Source organism: Lathyrus oleraceus, chromosome 6 (assembly GCF_024323335.1).
Source record: "Lathyrus oleraceus cultivar Zhongwan6 chromosome 6, CAAS_Psat_ZW6_1.0, whole genome shotgun sequence".
Taxonomy (NCBI): domain Eukaryota; kingdom Viridiplantae; phylum Streptophyta; class Magnoliopsida; order Fabales; family Fabaceae; genus Lathyrus; species Lathyrus oleraceus.
This window is the reverse complement of record NC_066584.1, coordinates 331,732,562-331,742,528: the sequence shown is the minus strand read 5'-3', so window position 1 is coordinate 331,742,528 and position 9,967 is coordinate 331,732,562. Positions and strand designations below refer to the sequence as shown.

The following is a 9,967-nucleotide window of genomic DNA, read 5'->3' as shown; positions in this document are numbered from 1 at the left end:
AATAAAATCTTTGTTCTTAGTTGAAATTATGATAAAATAGCCCTAAAATAATTAAATATACATTTTATAAAATATTATAAAAATATTAGTATATTTAACTCACTTTTAGGAATATAATTAACTAAATAAATTTGGATGTAAGAAAAATGAACATATTGTTTAATAAATAGAATTTTAGGTGATTTGAATTTGGGTGACCCTTATTGGATAATTTGTGGTTCGTGAATGGAACCTATTTTGGTGATATCCTTTAGGATAATTTTAGTGAATTATGATGCTTCTCCATGCAATGCATATTCATGATTCATATTACCATGAATTCATGTATTTCGGAGTTTAAGAGGGACTACAATCCATTTTGGTGGTCTCAGATCCATTGGTGGGATCGTGAGTCTTGGTTAAAAAGACTAGAGGCGAGTCTCATATCCATTGGTGGGGATCATTTATACACCTAGGCATGGCAACGGGGCGGGGCGGGGCGGGGACGGTTTTTGTATTCCCCTAACCCAAACCCGAATCCCAAATAAATCCCCGTTCCCCGCCCCAATCCCCGACGGGGATGAATAATTGAACCCCAAACCCGTCCCAAATGGGTTCGGGGATCCCCGCCCCGCCCCCAAACCCAAAAACCTACTTCAAACCCAAAAACTTCCCCAAATCCAAAATTCGCCCCGAACCCAAAACTTGCCCCAATCCAAACAAATCTTAACTTATATTACAAAAATAAAATACAATTTTGAAGAATTTTAAACATATATTTCGAATAATAAAATACAAACAAAAGTATTAATTCATTAACCATACAATTAATATTTCATATTAACAAAACCAAATAATCCAAAATATAAAAACTAAATAATAAAATACAAATTGATATTCCAAACTACCATCCTAACAAATGCATAGTAAAAAATATTCTACATTCCAAAATACCAACAAAACAACCACATAACTAAAAATATTCAACATCATTGTCTATGAAAATTGCTAACAAAAATAGATAAGTGGCCAACACCAATATTGTCTTCTTTCTTTCTCTAAATGCTATTCTCCATCTTCAAAGAGGGAATTTATACCACTAGTTAATATTTCACCTATACAAAAAACACATATTAAAATACAAACATTAATAATAAATAATAATACAAGTCAAAACTTAGTTACTCTTCTATTCTAATAACAAATTCGTTACTAACAAGAAATTAGTAATAAATAAATCGCTTCACACTTCATAATAAAAATTAAGAAATAGATGCAAGAAGAAACTCGTAATACATAAGTCACTTCACACTCCATATTAGAAATTGATAATAAATAAATCAAAGGAATTTTTTACCTTCTTCATCGGGCTCTATTTCATCGAGTAAAGTAGTGTGGTCATTGCTTAACTTAGAACTCATACCACCTAAAAATATGAAACACAATACAATATAAATAGTAATCAATTAACAAATACAAAATTATACCGTTAAAGTCCAAACTTGAAAAAATTAACATTGATATATATCATTTACAAGTTTTATATTTAAAAGCAGTATTCAAACCTTTTGATTGTATAAATGACAATTTATCTTCAAATATCCAAGTCATACAGTAGTTACCCATAATCACAAAATACTGAAGAATAGTAACGTACATCGTGTACAATAGAGAGGAAACATATAAAATAAATACATAGAATAATAATAAAAAAAGAATAGAGAGTAATGAAAGACATAATTATATCTCATTTCATATATATATATATAAATTGACAGAATAATATAAAAACATACCATTATTTTCAGTACTCCATAACCAACTTCTAACGCATATCAAAGCCTCTAAACTTGTCCAATGAAGTCGATTGCGATGCGGGCTTAAAATATGACCGCTAGTACTGAATGTGGATTCTGAAGCTACGGTAGAAATAGGAATTGCTAAAATATCTTTTGCAATTGCTTGGAGTGTTGGATATTTGATGACATTTAACTTCCACCACAATAGAATATCAAAATCAGGACTTCGCTGTAAAACTTCCTCTTCCAAATAATGATCCAATTCTGTTTTAACAAATGAAGTTCTAGCTTTTTTTTTCTTCCGAACATATGCATCATAATCATCTAAACCATCATTAGCCACACGACTAGATTCCAACATTGGTGAGTCACCATAATTCTCTTGGTTCAACTTCAATTGATAATCAGCAATTAAGTCATAACATAGTTGTTGAATCTTCTTAACTTTCTCAAAAGAGTCTTGTTCATACAATTTTTCATAATAGTATTCAAGTAACTCCATTTTGTATCTAGGATCCAAAACACTAGCAATTCCCATTATATCATGGGTGACACTCCAATATTTATCAAATTTTTGCAACATCTTGTTAGCCATTTCTTTGATCAATAAATTGGAAGAGTTAATCCAATCAGATATTGCCAATTTAATCTTACAAATCTCAGGAAAAAACATGTTGGCAGTGGGATACTTAGTGCCAGAAATGATTTTAGTGATTTTGTTGAATAACTTTAATCTTTCACAAACATCTCTTGCAAATTTCCATTGTGAACTAGTTGGAACACAAGTGTATCGAGTGTCACATAGCCTTAACCGACTAAATACATCCTCATACAAAATAGCAATGTCAAGCATTTTATAAGTGGAATTCCATCTAGTTGAACAATCTAAACTTAAAGTTTTAGTGCAAGAAATTCGCAATTGTTTAGCTGTCTCCTCAAAATTTTCTTTTCTTTTAGGAGTTGCAGTCCAATAAGCTACACTATCCCAAATCTTTTCTATTCCATCTTTCACTACTTCTAAACCATCCTTTACTATCAAATTTAATATGTGTGCGCAACAACGCATATGAAGTAAAGATCCATCCCTCAACAAAGTACTTAAATGCAACTTCTCCTTAATTTTGTCTATCACAGCATCATTCGTGCTACAATTATCTAAAGTGATAGTTGACAATTTTGTATCGATATTCCAGTCCATTAAACACTTAACTAAAGCAGCACAAAGTCTATCACTTGAATGAGGAGCAGGAATATAAATGAACCTAACACATAATAAAATTCAAAATATGAAATAAATAAAGCTAACATATTATATTTATGCTTAAAGTAGACATAAAAAATTGTAAGTACCTCAAGATGCAACTCTGCAAATTCCAAGCTCCATCAATATAATGTGAAGTTCGAACCATATACCCTTTTTTTATTACTTGAAGTCCACATGTCTGAAGTAATCGCCACTTTTGCTTGAAGACTATCTAATAACTTTGAAGTTATTGTCTTCTCAAACTCGTACACTTTAAATATCTCCTTCCTAATAGTATTTCTACAAGGAACATGAAACAATGGTTGTAGAGAAGCAACAAATCGCCGAAAACCAATATGATCTACAATTGAAAGTGGATACTCATGCATAATTATTGCACATGCAAGCTGTTTCCTTGATTTTTCAGCATTATAAGTACCAACTCCTAATTCTTGCTTTCCTTGCAAGCTCTTTGGCATGATATATGTTTGTCCTTTTGTAGTCTTGTTCTCATGAATTTTACGATGAATGCATGTCTCCATATGTTGAAGCAAGTGTTTCGTTCCATTGCTCGATTTTCCGCCAAGAAATTTCTTGCAATATTTACATTGAGCCTTATCCTCGCCATTAACTTTCACCTTAATAAAATGATCCCAAGCCTTACTCCTAAGTTTTCCTTTCTTTTTTTTCTGCCAATTCCTCTATATTATCACATGTATCCATTTTATCAATTGTCTCATCATTAGGTATTTCAACTGTTTCCTTCTATGGTGTCAGGCCATTAAGCGAAGAGTTGAAACTTTCTTCCATACCGGGAGCTAGTTGGTGTGCACTATCTTGTGAAGTAAGTGGGTCAACGTTACCAACATTTTCCATGTTTATCTCCTGTTGAATTGTTCAAATTACAAAACCAATTAAATATAATGTATATCAACACTAACTAATTAAACAAATCATCTACGATATTAAACTACAAATTAAGCTTTTAGTTAAATAAAATCAATAATTAAACAAATAATTTACAGTAGAGAATGTCATACATATGACCTTGCATTACAGTATGAATAATTTTGTTGAACTACACTTCATATTGAAAATCCATACATATATTTCTAATTCATATTTAAGCTCTTAAACACTATATTAAAAAAATCAAGAAGAACATATTGCTTACAACAATCAAATTCTTCTACAACCATAATAAAGATTTAAGATTTAGAATTAAAAATAAGAAAATAAGAAGAATAAAACTTACCGTAAAAATAATATTGATGAAGATTTCAAGATGGTGAATTGGAGATGTGAAACGTGAAAAGAAAATCTCAATGATTCTGAATTTCTGATACTGAGATTTTTGGAATAATGGAAGAGACATGACAAAATTGAGTCATTAAAATTGTTTTTGGAATTTTAAAAGTCTTTTATTTTGTATAACTAACCATAAATGTAATGAGAAAGTGGAAAGGTTAAAAATATAATATATGAGTTTTTAAAAATAAATATGATTTTCTTAAATAATAATAATATCAATAATAATAATAATATCAATAATAATAATAATAATAATAATAATAATAATAATAATAATAATAATAATAATAATAATAATAATAATAATAATAATAATAATAATAATAATAAACGGGGCGGGTTTGGGGACGGGTTCGGGGTGGGTACTACACTCCCCATTACCCGCCCCGTCCCCATATGTTAAAATCGGGGAAAACCCAAACCCAAACCCAGTCAAAGCGGGTTTTCCCCGTCAAATTCGGGGCGGGTTCGGGCGGGTATCCGCGGGTATGGGTTATATTGCCATGTCTATATACACCTGTAGTAGTAGGAATTGGTAGATCAATTAGAGTGTGGCTTGAGTAGTATGCTGGAATGTCTCCTCCTTCGTAGAGCTTCAGTCTTTGTCCATTTACAATGAATGGACTACAGGTTTCGTTCTTGATTTCTATGGCTCCGGATCTCAGAATCTTGGATACTTCGAAAGGGCCAGTCCATCTCGAGCGTAGCTTTCCAGGGAAGAGTCGTAACCTAGAGTTGAAAGGAGAACAAGGTCGCCTATATTGAAGTTTTTCTTTACTATTTTTTTGTCGTGATAGGCTTTTGTTCTTTCTTTGTATATTTTTGCATTCTCGTAGGCAGATTGCCTAAGTTCTTCTAGTTTATGAATGTCTAGGGTACGCTTTTCTCCAGCGGTCAGGTAGTCTAAATTCAAAGTTTTAATGGCCCAATAGGCCTTATGCTCTAATTCGAACGGTAAGTGACAGGACTTTCCATAGACTAGTTGGTAAGGGGTCGTTCCTATAGGGGTTTTGAAAGCGGTTCTATAGGCCCATAATGCTTCTTGAAGCTTCTGAGACCAGTCTCTCCTAGAAATAGAAACAGTTTTCTCTAGGATTTGTTTTATCTCCCTATTAGATACTTCTACTTGGCCACTAGTCTGTGGGTGGTATGGTGTTGCTACTCTATGCCTAACTCCATATTTTCTTAAAAGTTTGTCAAATATTCTCGATATGAAGTGTGATCCTCCATCGCTTATGACTAAACGTGGTGTTCCAAATCTAAGGAATATATAGTTTTTAAATAGTTTGATTACTACCCTAGTGTCGTTTGTGGGTGCAGCTATAGCTTCAATCCACTTAGACACATAGTCCACAACTACTAAGATATACCTGTTTCCTAAGGATGGTGGGAAAGGTCCCATGAAATCTATACCCCATACGTCAAAGAGTTCTACTTCCTGAATGTTTCTTAGAGGCATTTCATCACGCCTTGAAATGTTTCCAGTGCGTTGGCATCTATCACATTTGACAATGCAAGCATAGACATTACGCCACATGGTAGGCCAGAATAGGCCAGCTTGAAGAATCTTGGCGTATGTCTTAGAGGTGCTTGCATGTCCACCATAAGGTGCAGAATGACAATGCTCGATAATACTATTTACCTCTTCTTCTGGAACGCAACGGCAAAAAATGCCATCTTTACCCCTTTTGAAAAGGAGCGGTTCGTCCCAATAGAAGTTTCTCACATCGTGGAAGAATTTCTTCTTGCGGTGGTAGTCAAGATCAGGGGGTACTATATCAGCAGCTAGGTAATTAACGAAGTCTTCATACCATGGTACGTTACTTATTGCTAAGGAATTCTGGGGGTGCTCATCAGGATCTAGGTTATTATCTTCAATGGTTTCTACTCTAGCTATCAGTCTATCATAGGCGAGATCATCATTTATGGGTACTAGTTCTGGTTTTAGATGTTCTAGCCTAGAAAGGTGATCGGCTACTACATTTTAAGTGCCTTTTTTTATCTCTTATATCTAAATCAAACTCTTGTAGTAATAGAATCCATCGGAGTAACCTCGGCTTGGCATCTTTTTTACTTAATAGGTAACGAATGGCAGCATGATCAGTATAAACTATAATTTTTGCTCCTACTAGATAAGATCTAAATTTGTCTATAGCGAAAACTACAGCGAGTAATTCTTTTTCAGTTGTTGCGTAGTTAAGTTGGGCATCATCTAGGGTTTTACTGGCATAATAAATTGCATGTAAGTTTTTTTTTCTTTCCTTTGTCCTAGAACTGCTCCAACTGCATAATCACTAGCATCGCACATTATCTCAAAAGGTTCCGACCAATCAGGCGGTTTCATAATAGGTGCAGAGATTAATGCTTGCTTTAAAAGATTAAATGCGTCATTACATTTTTCATCAAAAATGAATTCAGCATCTTTCATTAAAAGTCCAGTTAAAGGTTTAGTTATTTTGGAGAAGTCCTTGATAAAATGCCGATAGAATCCAGCGTGTCCAAGAAAGCTTCGGACTTCTCTGATAGTTTTAGGGGGTTTTAGGTTTTCTATAACTTCTATTTTAGCTCTATCTACCTCTATACCTTTTTCGGAAACTATATGTCCTAAAACTATTCCTTCGGTCACCATGAAATGACACTTTTCCCAGTTTAGCACGAGGTTTACCTCCACGCATCTCTCCAGGATTTTCTCAAGGTTAGCAAGGCAATTGTGGAAATCAAATCCGTAAACCGAGAAATCATCCATAAACACTTCCATGATACCATCTAGGTAATCTGCAAAGATTGACATCATGCAACGTTGGAAAGTGGCTGGGGCATTACAGAGGCCGAATGGCATTCGTCTGTAGGCAAAAGTTCCATAAGGGCATGTAAAGGTAGTTTTTTCTTGATCTTCGGGGTGGATAGGTATTTGGAAGAATCCAGAGTATCCATCTAGATAGCAAAAGTAAGAGTGTCTGGCCAGACGCTCCAACATCTGGTCTATAAATGGTAAGGGGAAATGATCCTTCCTGGTTGCTTTATTTAATTTTCTATAATCTATACACATCCACCATCTTCCTTCTAATCGTTTTGCTACATGTTCGCCTTTATCGTTTTGCACGACTATGATGCCTCCCTTTTTAGGTACTACATGCACATGGCTCACCCACTTACTATCCGAGATCTGGTAGATTATACCTGCTTCAAGTAACTTAAGAACTTCCTTTTTTACAACATCACTCATTATAGGGTTTATTCTTCTTTGATGTTCTCTGGAGGGTTTTGAATCTTCTTCGAGCAAAATCCGATGCATGCATACGGATGGCCTTATACCTTTCAAGTCAGAGATATTATATCCTAAGGTTGAGGGATATCTTCGTAAAATGTCTAAAAGTTGGTTCGTTTCCTCTTGGCTCAAGGTAGCACTGACTATGACTGGACGATTCATCTCTTCATCGAGGAACTCATATCTCAGGTTCTTAGGCAGTTCCTTAAGTTCTAAGGTTGGTTTCTTAGGGCATGGCATAGGATCTGGGGTAAGGGATAAACATTCGTAAAGGTTATCATCGATGTAGGGTTTCTTAAAGTCATCATCTTCCATTATGAGGGTTGATGGTAACTTAATTGTTTTTTATCATTTCTTCTTGTTCTAATTCTCTAACACATTCATCAATGATATCTAAGGCATAACACGCGTCTCCCATCACAGGTGCCATAAGAAATTTCGAAAGTATAAATTTTATTTTCTCGTCACCTACCTCAAAGGTCAACTTTCCTCTCTTGACATCTATTATGGCTCCTGCAGTTGATAAGAATGGTCTACCTAGAAGGATTGGTATATCATTATCCTCTTTGATGTCCATGACAACAAAATCTGTAGGGATAAATAACTGACCTATCCTAACAGGGACATCTTCTAAAATGCCTATCGGATACTTAACAGATCTATCGGCTAATTGAAGTGACATCTTAATGGGCTGTAATTCTCCTAAGTTTAACCTCTCACAAACTGCTAAAGGCATTAGGCTCACACTAGCTCCTAAGTCTAGAAAAGCTTTTTCGATGACATGACTTCCCAAAAGACAAGGAATGGAGAAATTTCCAGGATCTTTATCTTTCTTTGCTAATTTGTCCTCGGAAATAGCATTACATTCCAAAGGTTTCGGATCGTCAAGTCTACGTTTGTTGGTAAGGATGTCTTTGAGAAACTTTGCATAAGAAGGTATTTGGGTGATGGCTTCTGTGAAAGGGATTTCTACACGAAGTTTTTCTATAACTTTAATAAACTTTTGATACTGGTTATTGATCTGGGTTTGTTTGAGTCTTTGCGGATATGGTATAGGTGGTTTATATGGCGGGGGTGGTACGTAAGTTTTATCTTTAGGTTCTTCTCCTTTTTCTCGACCTTCCTGATTTTCAGATTCCTCTGGATCCTTTACTTCGTCCGGGGGCTTGGTATATTCCTTAGAAGTTTTGGGTTCACTCAATCTAGGGTTTGGTGGCTCATCATAAGCGTTCCCACTTTGTAGGGTAATGGCATTGGCTTGCCCTCTCGGATTCTGTTGAGGTTGTCCATAGAATTGTCCTCCAGGTGTGGTTTGAGGGGCTTGGTTTAAAGCTACCTGAGAGATATGGGTTTCAAGCATCTTAGTATAAGTAACTATTTGGTCAACCTTGGTTCCTAAATGAGTAATCAATTCATTAACATGAATGTTTTGGTTCATGAACTCCTTGTTTTGTTGGGTTTGAGCAGTGATAAAATTTTCCATAATTTTCTCAAGGCTCGGCTTTGGTGGCATAGGTTGCATAGGTTGATTTGATCTTGGGGCTTGATAACTAGGTCTCGGAGGTGCATTATTTTGGATTGGGTTATTGTTTTTATAGGAGAAGTTCGGGTGATTCCTCCATCCAGGGTTATAGGTATTCGAGTATGGGTTCCCTTAGGTGTAGTTCACTTGCTCAGAGTGGGTTTCGTTTAATAGACTACATTCTGCGGATTGGTGTCCTTTGGTTCCACATATCTCACAATCCGACGAGACTACGGCTACAGTATTCGGGTTTATGCACATATGTTCGACCTTAAGGGCTAATGCGTCCATTTTAGCTTGCATCATGTCTATAGAGCTTAGGTCATGCACTCCTCCTTGGGCTTCCTTCTTCTTAACTGTCGCTCGTTCGACTCCCCATGATTGATGGTTTTGAGCCATATCTTCAATGAGGGCACTAGCTTCAGGGTAAGATTTGTTCATCAGAGCACCGCCTGCGGCAGCGTCAATGGTCATCTTAGTGTTGTAGTGAAGTCCATTATAGAAGGTTTGAATGATTAACCAATTTTCTAAGCCATGATGTGGGCATGCTCGTAACAACTCTTTATATCTCTCCCAAGCTTCGAACAGTGATTCTCCTTGGTTTTGGGTAAATCTAGTTATATGGTTTCGAAGAACGGCGGTCTTACTTGGGGGAAAATATCTAGCAAGGAATACTCTTCTAAGGTTATCCCAAGTGGTAATGGAATTGGGTGGAAGGGAATCTAACCATGATAGGGCTTTATCTCTGAGGGAAAAAGGGAATAATCTTAAACGTATTTCCTCAAGAGAAGCTCCATTGGTTTTAAAAGTGTCTGCTAATTGAAGAAAGATTTTTAAATGTTGGT

The 9,967-nt window shown here is 35.4% G+C and overlaps 1 non-coding gene across 1 annotated transcript; it reads left to right on the top strand.

Annotated features, from left to right (window-relative positions):
• The first annotated feature begins 9,651 nt into the window (after nt 1–9,651).
• On the top strand, nt 9,652–9,758 carry LOC127098907 (small nucleolar RNA R71). The gene has a single exon (XR_007793591.1). It is a non-coding gene; the product is annotated as a small nucleolar RNA R71 (small nucleolar RNA).
• The last annotated feature ends 209 nt before the right edge of the window (nt 9,759–9,967 follow it).